Source organism: Mauremys reevesii, linkage group 17, assembly GCF_016161935.1.
Source record: "Mauremys reevesii isolate NIE-2019 linkage group 17, ASM1616193v1, whole genome shotgun sequence".
NCBI classification, from domain to species: domain Eukaryota; kingdom Metazoa; phylum Chordata; order Testudines; family Geoemydidae; genus Mauremys; species Mauremys reevesii.
The window spans coordinates 12,226,379-12,236,818 of NC_052639.1; the positions used below are offsets into that span (position 1 = coordinate 12,226,379).

Here is a 10,440-nt window from a genome sequence, read left to right on the forward strand (position 1 = left end):
AAAACGAGAATTGAGAGAGAAGCTGTGCAGGGAAGTCTTCCTCAACTTGCACTCCACTCCCCAAGGGCCTTTCGGGGTCTTCTATGGACTTCAGGTTCCATTTGATTGCCAAGGTTTGTGGTCTTATTAATTAGCCATCTCCTAATGCAAGGATGCTGCATGTCAGACTAAAGATCGATTTTCCAAAAGAGCTGAGAAACAGAACTAAAGCTGAGCACGAGGTGTTACATTTCCATGAGCATCCAGAATCTGACTGTGCCCTGGCAAGTTCAATGCTTCCGAAAGAAACCGGAAAATAAGGAGCCCATCAGGTCCCCCTGCTAGCACCCAGATCTAGTCAATCTGCTGGAAAATAAGGAAAAGGTGATGAATAAAGAAGTCAGGAAATAACAAGGAAATGAAGAGGTTTGTCGAACGGGTTTCTGTCCAATTTACCATCTTCTCAGCTACCAATCAAAGTTAAAGACCTAAAGTCGACCTATCGGCATAAGTACAGATGGTTGGATGGAAGTTAAAAGGAGCTGCTGTGGCAAGTGTTAGGAGCCTGCAAGCAACATGCAGACCGTTTAAAAACACTGCAATTAGAGGCTGTGACAAAGTTCCTCCTCTACCTTGGTGTGTCCTGCGCTTATTAGCAGATTTGCTCACCTCAGTGATCTTCCCCTCTGGTGGAACCCACAGTCTGAGTCACCTCCTCCTGTGTCTGATCAGGAGTTGGGAGGTTTGGGGGGAACCCAGGCCCACCCTCTACTCCGGGTTCCAGCCCCAGGGCCCTGTGGATTGCAGCTGTCTATAGTGCCTCCTGTACCAGCTGCATGACAGCTACACCTCCCTGGGCTACTTCCCCCTGGCCTCCTCCAAACACCTTCTTTATCCTCACCACAGGACCTTCCTCCTGGTGTCTGATAACACTTGTACTCCTCAGTCCTCCAGCAGCTACACCCTCACCCTCTCCCTCTCAGCTCCTTGCGCCTCTGTCTCCCAGCTCCTCACACGCACACCACAAACTCCTTTTTAAATCCAAGTGCCCTGAGTAGCTCTGTCTTGATTGGCTGCAGGTGTCTAATCCTCCTGTCAGGGGTGCGGAAAGCCCCGGGACGGGTGCAAAGAAGTTTTGGGCCCTAGGTGAAACTTCCACCTTGCACCCTCCCACCCAGCTAACCGCGTCTGTCCGTTTCCCCCCTGCCCCGCCCCGCAGCTAACTCAGCCCCCCACCCGGGGAGCCCCCCTGCAGCAACTACTCCCCATCCCCGTGGCAGCTAATCCTGCCTGGGAGACTTCCTCCCCACCCCACCCCCTGCCACGGCAGCTAACCCTGCCTGGGGAGACCTCCTGCGGACATGGGTGGCAAGTTTGTAAACATTTTGGTGGTGCCCAGAACCCGCCCCCCAACTCTGCCCCCCCCAACTCTGCTCCCACCTGCCTAATGCTCTGGGAGGGGCTCGGGAGGGGAGGTCTGGGGTGCAGATCCTGGGCTGGGGATTAGGGTGCAGGAGGGGTGCAGGCTTTGGGATGGAGTTTGGATGCTGGGTGCAGGCTCTGGGCTGGGGCAGGGGTGGGTGTGCAGGAAGGGGTGAAGGGTGCAGGCTTTGGGACGAAGTTTGGGGTTGGGAAGGGGTGTGGGGGAAGGGGGACGGGTGCACCTTGTGGGGCGGGAGTTTGGGGATAGGAGGGAGTACAGGGGTGAGGGCTGTGGGGCTGAGGATGAGGGATTCATGATGCAGGCGGGGCCTCAGGGCTGGGGCAGAGGATTAGGGTGCAGGGGGATGAGGGGTTCATCCTGCAGGGGGCTCAGGGATGGGGCAGAGGATTAGCGTGCAGGGGGATGAGGGCTCGGGCTGGGGCTGAGGATTAGGGTGCAGGGGTGAGGGCTCTGGCTGGGGCTGAGGATCAGGGTGCGGGGAGATGAGGGGTTCATGCGCCTCCGTCCTCTCCCGCCCAGGTGAGGGCGGGTCCCTGGGTCAACCTGACACCTCCCCCCAGCGCAACTCCTCATCCCCGCCCCGCCCCAGAGAGCCCCGCCCCGGTGCAGGGTGTGACGCTGCCCCGCGCAGGAACGTGCTGCGCCGCCGCCTTCCCCGCACAAAGCGGCGGGTGGGGCGGGCCAGGTCTGGCTCTGCCCGGGGCTGGATCCCCGTGTCCGCCCGCGGGATGTTCCCGGCGCCCCTTGTAACCCGCCCCGGCTGGGTGTGAGCGGGTCCGGGTGGGTCCGCCGGGCCCAGGCACCGCCGCGTGTCACCCCCGACTCCGCTGCCCCGCCCCGCCCCTGCCCGGGGAGCCCGGCTCCAAACACCCGCTGCAGGGACAGCGACACCCGGACAGACCCGCCCCGGCCGGGAATGAGTCCTTCCCCAGCACCCCGCTGTGTCCGCCCCAAAGCCCCGCCCCGCTGTGCCCGCCCCAAAGCCCCGCCCCTCGCTGTGCCCGCCCCAAAGCCCCGCCCCTCGCTGTGTCCGCCCCCAAAGCCCCGCCCCCGCTGTGCCCGCCCCCAAAGCCCCGCCCCTGCACCCCCGCTGCCCGGCCCCTGCCCGGGGAGCCCGGCTCAAACACCCGCTGCAGGGACAGTGTCACCCCGGACAGACCCGCCCCGGCCGGAATGAGTCCTTCCCCAGCCCCTCCAGCCCCGCTGTGCCTGCCCCCAAAGCCCCGCCCCGCTGTGCCCGCCCCAAAGCCCCGCCCCGCTGTGCCCGCCCCCAAAGCCCCGCCCCTGCACCCCCGCTGTGCCCGTCCCCAAAGCCCCGCCCCTCGCTGTGCCCGCCCCAAAGCCCCGCCCCTGCACCCCCGCTGTGCCCGCCCCAAAGCCCCGCCCCCGCTGTGCCCGCCCCAAAGCCCCGCCCCGCTGTGCCCGCCCCCAAAGCCCCGCCCCTGCACCCCCGCTGCCCCCGCCCCTGCCCGGGGAGCCCGGCTCCAAACACCCGCTGCAGGGACAGTGTCACCCCGGACAGTCCCGCCCCGGCCGAATGAGTCCTTCCCCAGCCCCCGCTGTGCCCGCCCCCAAGCCCCGCCCCGCTGTGCCCGCCCCCAAAGCCCCGCCCCTCGCTGTGCCCGCCCCAAAGCCCCGCCCCTCGCTGTGCCCGCCCCAAAGCCCCGCCCCTGCCCCGCTGTGCCCGCCCCCAAAGCCCCGCCCTGCCCCCGCTGTGCCGCCCCAAAGCCCCGCTGCCTGCCCCCCGCTGCCCGCCCCCAAAGCCCCGCCCCTGCACCCCCGCTGTGCCCGCCCCAAAGCCCCGCCCCCGCTGTGCCCGCCCCAAAGCCCCGCCCCTGCACCCCCGCTGTGCCTGCCCCCAAAGCCCCGCCCCTCGCTGTGCCCGCCCCCAAAGCCCCGCCCCTGCACCCCCACTGCCCCGCCCCTGCCCCGGGGAGCCCGGCTCTAAACACCCGCTGCAGGGACAGCGACACCCGGACAGACCCGCCCCGGCCTGCTCCTTCCCCAGCCCCGCTGTGCCCGCCCCAAAGCCCCGCCCCGCCGTTGTGCCTGCCCCTAAAGCCCTGCTCCGTCCCTTCCCCAAAGCCTTACCCCGCCCCATACACCCAAAGCCCTGGCCCCGCCCCCCTCGGTCACTGCCCACCCCCGTGTGGGGGCACCAGCACTGTGCCGGGTCGTGATGGGAAATTGTCCACGCTGGCCCAGGAGAGACGTGTGTGTCCCTGCTGCCTCCTGCTGGTGGGGCTGAGCCCCACTCTGTGTGTGTGGTGGCTTTGCAGGATTTTGTATCCTGCAGCAAGTGACACACACACACACACACACACAAAGGGACTCACACAATCCCAAGAACACTCACACACAACACACCCAGAGGGACATGCTAGCCCAACCCCAAAGAGAGAAACAATCACACCCCCAGCCACACTCACAATCACTCCCCCCACACCACAATATTCACAATCGTGCTCAGAGACACAACTGCACACAGTTCACTCCCACTGCTCCAAATACAAGGACCTCCTGCCCCACACAGCATGTGCCGAGGCCTGTGGAACTCACTGCCACTGGACAGCTACCCATGAGAATGATCCCCTCGTGTTGGATCATCTGCTTGGCCCCCCACTCCCTCTCGGGGTGCACTGTGCGGCGTGGCTGGGGATTGTGCAATGGCCCAGCACCAGGCAACGCACAACGAACACCACAGGCCCTGCCCTTCCTCACCTGAGCTGCTCTCCAGGTGCATTGGAGCCCAGCACACCGCACCTTGGCACTCCTGCCCCATAGGGGGTGAGCTGCAGCCCCCGCCACACTCCACAGAGGGGAGAAAGGTCAGGCCAGCCAGCCCTTGTAAGATGGGGAAATCACCACCGGGGTCGACGGTATGGGGGCTGTGACAAACGGAGAAACGGTTGTCGTGCCGGCAGAAGGCAGCAGAGCACACACACACACACACAATTGCAAACATACATGAACACATGCATGAATCCAGCCACACACACACAAACACCCGCACAAATCCAGCCAACACCAACACAAGCCTGGGACCAGGGGAGCAGAGCAGGCTGGGGCTGGGTCACTCCACTTCCCGCAGGAATTAGCCAGCCCCCCATGTCCCACGATGGCCTGGGGCCAGCCCCCTTCTGCTTCCCCCCATGGAGGCCTGGGGCCCCAGCCTGCTCTGCTCCCCTGGCTCCCAAGCTTGGGGGAGGGGGAACTGCCCCACAGCACTCGCCGGCGGCGTGGCTGGGAGCCAGGGGAGTGGACCAGGCTGGGGCTGGGTCACTCCACTTACCATGCAGTGAGTGCAGGGGCAGGGGCCATGGGGAAGAGCCGGGCAGCCCCCTGCAGCAGCTCCCCTCCCCAGCTCACCTCCGCTCCACTTCTCCCGCCTCCCAGACTTGCGGTGCCAATCAGCTGTTTAGTGCGGCAAGCCTGGGAGGGGAGGAGAATTAGAGTGGGGGCGGCGTGCTCAGGGGAGAAGACGGGGCAGAAGTGAGCTGGGACAGGGAGCGGTTCCCCTGCACGCCCCCTCCCCCGTTACTTGCTGCGGGCAGCCCTCCCCCCGCACCTCCCAGCCCCCTGCCCCAGCTCATCTCCACTCCACTGCCCCCCCTGAGTGTGCTTTTTGGTGCCCCCAACCACTTGGCACCCTGGGCGGCCGACTAGTTCGCCTAGTGGTTGCACCGGCCCTGGCCACTGCCTGTCAGCAGGATTCCCCCTCCTCCTCCTCAGGGAGACTAAATCTCTGCACCTAGACAGCCGGTCCGTCCGCTGCACCTCAATCCCCCATGCCTGAGCCTCCCTGCCAAAGCCCTGCACCTGGCTCCAGAGAATTAAGTCTCACATCTCACTGGGAACTGGACTTTTGTGCCCAGAGAGTCTTGGTCCCCCTCAGTAGCTGACCTGAGAAACACAGTGTCTGCAAAAGCAGCAAAGAGTCGTGTGGCACCTTATAGACTAACAGACGTATTGGAGCATGAGCTTTCGTGGGTGAATCCCCACTTCATTGGATGCATCAGTGTCTGCCTTTTCCAAAGAAGTGCCTGGAGGGCTTTTTTCTGTGTGACCACGTGGCCTAATGGATAAGGCACCTGACTTCGGATCAGGCGATTGAGGGTTCGAGTCCCTTCGTGGTTGTGCTTGTGCAGTTTTACCTTTGGGCTGAAAGTCCTGCTCCCTTCAGGGCTGGAACCTCTTCTTGGCCGCTCAGGCCAATGCTCTGGCTTCAGCTAGAGCCCCGGGAAGGAGTTGGGGGTTGGGTGTCACAAAGGCTGGGGCATGAGCCCCAGGTGCTTCCAGTCTCACCTTTGCCCTTCCTGACTTGCCAAAGAAAATGGGCGGCTGCCCGGGCTAGCGTGTGGAGCAGTTTCCCTCTTCCAAGTGTGCGCCTGTCCCTGTGCTGGACGGGGGTTGCTACATAGCACCTTGGGAGCCTGGGTGTTTCTCTGCTTCTCGCCAGCTGGGGAAAAGCCTCTTGGGGTAAAATCTCCTGCCCCACTGCCAAAGTGAGCACCTGGAGTGGGAACAGTAAGAGGCGCCACCAAGGGGGCTGGCCCTGCTTTCCTACCGTCTTCGATAATGGCCACAGAGCATCAGCAGCTGCCCTGCATGCTGGTCTGTGGGTGGCCTTCAGTGGGGGTTTGGCAGGGCCGGCTCCAGACCCCAGCACGCCAAGCACGTGCTTGGGGCGGCATGCCACGGGGGGCACTCTGCCTGTCGCTGGGAGGGTGGCAGGTGGCACCGGTGGACCTTCCACAGGCGTCCCTGCGGATGCTCCTCCGGAGGCATGGGACCAACGGAACCTCCGCAGGCACGTCTGCAGCAGGTCCACCGGGCCGCGGGACCGCGACCGCCAGAGCGCACCCTGCGGCGTGCTGCCGTGCTTGGGGCGGCGAAATTGCTAGAGCCGCCCCTGGTATTTGGCGCGGCAGGGAGCAGCCTGGCTGGGTGTTTTTGTGCCTGTCTGAAGGCCACACATAGGCATGGGCCTGCCCTCCTCTTGCCCTGCCCTCGGCTGCTCTGTGGCTTTTAAGCCTTCCCTTGGAGCCGTCAGCACCAGCTGCCTCTGCTCTAGGTGCCCAGAGGAGGAGAGGTGCTGGGCTCTGTGACGAAGTGGAGGATTTTCTTGGGGTTTTCTGTGTTTTCCAGTAGTTCACATGCACAGGGAGTGGGACTCAGTGTCCCCAGGTGTTACTGGTTTAACGAGGTGAAGGGAGAGGGAGTTTGTTGTTACAGAGGATCGGAGAGGGACTTGGGACCCCGGCTGATGGCCTGGAGGATGGAGACCCCAGCGACTGGTGACCTGGTCATCCGGAGACCCAGCTCAGGAGTCACAGCCGGTTCTGGCCAGTGGGAATAAAATGGGCTGCAGAGAGAGGACCCCGGAGAGGAGAGGAGGCCCAGGCAACCCTGTTTACTTGGAGAAAAGACAATGCACATAGGTGGAGCTTGGGGCCGGGCAGGGGCGGCTCTACCTATTTGGCCACCCCAAGCAGTCATGCGCGGGAGGTGCCCCGGAGACCCGGGAGCAGCGGACCTCCCGCAGGCATGACTGCGGAGGGTCCGCTGGTCGCGCGGCTCGGCTGGACCTCCCGCAGCTGCGGACGGTTCGCAGGTCCGCGGCTCCGGCGAGTTTCCGCAGGCATGCCTGCGGGAGGTCCAGCCGAGCCACGGGACCAGCGAATGTCCGCAGCTGCGGAGGTCCACTGAGCCGCAGGACGAGCGCCCCTCCGCAGTCATGCCTGCAGCAGGTCCGGTCGTCCCGGGCTCGGTGGACCTCCGCAGGCATGACTGCGGCAGATCCGCCGGCCCAGCCTGCCGCCCCCCCGGGATAGGGCCGCCCCACGCGCGTGCTTGGCGTGCTGGGGTCTGGAGCCGGCCCTGGGGCTGGGGATATCAGAGGCCCAGCTGGGAAGCAGCGGGGCTCGGGGCTGGCGAGGGGAAGCCGGCAGAGCCCACCTGGCTGCAAGGGGACTGGGATGTGCTGTTATTGTGAGAGGCCAGGCCTGAGGCCCTGAGAGTTTCCTGTGCTGTGTTCAACTCTCAATAAACCCTCCTGTTTTATGCTGGCTGAGAGTCACTCCGGTTTAGCGAACAGGGGGCATCATCCCCTTCGGGGGTGAGGAGGCCCAGGGGTCCAGGCGCGTGGACTCCTGAGGGCCCACGGCAAGAGACAGACGTGCTAAGGCTCAGAGAGGTGCGGCTCCAGGAGGTGGGGGGCCTGACCCCGAGAGAGAGTGGACCCCCGTGAAGGGCTGTCGCACTGAAAGGGGCACCCCCCACAGACCGCACGGGGCCAAGAGTGGGCACGATCTGTGAGTCCGTGACAGGCAGTGACATCACAAAGGCCTTTTGCAGGACCTCAGACTATTGGTCAAAGGTGGTGGGGAGGTGGTGACCTCACAGAGAGATGCTGACATCAGCCAGGCAGGACAGGGGCGAGGGGCCAGGGAAACCTCAGAGACCCCTGTGGCTTTGCTTCAGCAAGTCTCCTTCTCCAGGTCTCTCTTTGAGGACTGAGACAGTATTCGGGTTCACGGACGTGAGCGCCAGGAGGAACCTCTTTCGAGTTTTCTCCTTCCCTTTAATGATTTTACTAGAGACCCGCCGTCCCTGTTTAGAAGGTAAGAGCCTCCTCGAGGGAAGGGGTGTCCTGGGGGTGTCACAGTTCGGATGCCGGTGCCCCCCCCATGTAAGGAAGTTCCCACCACCTGCTCTGTGTTCGCAGGGCGGGAGAGAGCAGCATCCACGGCAGTGATTTGCTCCTGGCTGCCGGAGCAGAGCAGCAGGCTCAGCTGTCAGAACTTCCTGGAGCGATGAAAGGGGAGGGCCCCATGGCTCTGTAGCAGGAATGCAGGGCAGGCGAGTTCACAGAGGGCATTGTGGGATACTGGCACAGGCCAGTTATGGTGATATAATGAACAGCAGCATCTACACTGACACTCTGTCACTTCAAGTTTGCTGGAAAAAGCTCTAGACCTCTCATCGAAGTGGTTTTATTTTGTCAGCAAAACAGGGCAGTTTTGTCACCAGACGAGGCATTGCAGTGTGTGCACCAGCCACAAGCTGCCGACCGAGGGAGCGTTGTGTGTTTTTCAAACACCTGAGCAATATAATTGGGCTCAAATAACTGTGTAGTGCAGACCTGGCTTAGCTGGTTAAAGTACCTGTTTTGTAAACAGGAGATGCTGGGTTCAACTCCTAGTGGTGCCTTGTTGAGATGCTTTTAGAGCACCTGGTATTGGCTACTGTCAGAAGACAAAATACAGAGCTAGGTGGACCTTTGGTCCAGCCCAGTGTGGTTTTTCTTATGGTTTAAATTACACTCACTGGCACTGATAATAGAGTTACTCAAAGTTTGGGAGTTAAGAGCTGATAGGTCAGTGGTCCAAGCCCCTCGTGGATGATCCCCTCCCTCTGGGACAGGGGCAGGTCTGGGCTCTTGCACCAAATGCTCATTGTGGCTGCCAGAATCTGTGGGCAGCTCATTTAGTTTGCACCGAGGGTTGAGTCCTTGATTCACACAACAAGGATAACAACCCTTTGTTTCTCCTGCCCCTGTAACATGGAGACTGGGAATCCAACACCAGCCACCAGTGATCATTTCGGCAAGCAACCCAACCTATTTCCAACATACTGTGAAATCCACATGCAGACTCATACACGAAACCATGCAAGAAAAACTACATGAGGGGTCTGAAGCACCTGCTGCTGGAGGGAAGGAGGGAGCTGCGGTTGGGATTGAGGAGCAGCGTGAGGAGGGGGGCCTGTGGGTTGGGATTGAGGGGCACTGGGAATAGAGGGGACATGGGTTCGGGCTGAAGAGCGTCCTCATTTGGGGATCCAGCAGGACAGGGGAAGGCAGCAGGTGATTCTAATTCCTTAGGGATATTCTGTGTGTTTGCGTGTGCAGGGAAGGAACATGCTCTATGCCCAGAGGCCTTTATTCCTCCAGGCTGCAAGGTCAGAGGGGCTGTCAGGAAGTTGCCCCTTCAATCCCCCCCACACAAAGGCCCTTCTTAGGATTTGCAAAATCCTGAAGAGAAAGAGTAACACCCGAAGAAGATTCCAGAAAATCAGATTTTTACAAAAATAGTGAGAAGTTTATTACCTGACCAGGGACTTGAACCCTGGACCCTCAGATTAAAAGTCTGATGCTCTACCAACTGAGCTAGCCAGGCTCACATAAAAAAACTTCAAGTTGGTGCAGAGGTGAAGCTAGTCAAGAAAAAATGAGGGGAAACAATAGGAAACCTGCTGCTCTCTCTCTTCCCAGCCCTGGCCTGGCTGGGTATTAGTGCTGGTTAAAAAGACGGGAAAGTGTCGGTATCTACCAGCCATTCATAGCTGTACAAGACTCAGGCACAATACAGAGGTGCCCATCTGCAAGTGCCGAATGGTTGGATTGGCTAATGCAGCCTGTAGACGTCCAGGGCACGCTGGGATATACAGCCAAGTGTCCATCACCATCATCATTTCAAAGGGATAATGATAATGGTAGCAAGGTTCACAACTGACTCAGCAGTTGCATACAAAGGTGCACGTTTGGCAGTTACGTTGGCTCAGGTTGGCCACCCCGGTCTAGATGTAGAAGTTACAACATTTAAACTGGAAAGAGGGGCCAATTTCCCCATCATTTCCCACCTTTACATCCAAACACGATGAAGGTAGCAGATAGAGCCAGAGCAGGTTGTCTATGGGACCAAGTATATGCAGAGTCTCCTCGACAGAGGTTTGTTCAACCTGTTCTTAAAAACCTCTGAGGAGAGAGACACCACCGACGCCTTTGGGAGCCTATTCCAGAGCTTAACTGCACTCAGAGTCTGACATTGGTGAAGTAGGAGGCTGAGGCCTGGTCTACACTAGGCGTTTAAATCGGTTTTAGGAGCGTAAAACCAATTTAACGCCACAACCGTCCACACTAGGAGGCACCTTATATCGATTTTAATGGCTCTTTAAATCGGTTTCTGTACTCCTGCCCGACGAGAGGAGTAGCGCTAATATCGGTATTAACATAT

At 60.8% G+C, this 10,440-nt stretch overlaps 2 non-coding genes across 2 annotated transcripts; one reads left to right on the forward strand and one right to left on the reverse strand.

The window, feature by feature from the left end:
• The first annotated feature begins 5,487 nt into the window (after positions 1-5,487).
• TRNAR-UCG lies at positions 5,488-5,560 on the forward strand. The gene has a single exon. It is a non-coding gene; the product is annotated as a tRNA-Arg (tRNA).
• A 3,970-nt stretch (positions 5,561-9,530) lies between these two features.
• Positions 9,531-9,603, reverse strand: TRNAK-UUU. Its single transcript has one exon. It is a non-coding gene; the product is annotated as a tRNA-Lys (tRNA).
• Positions 9,604-10,440: the final 837 nt, after the last annotated feature.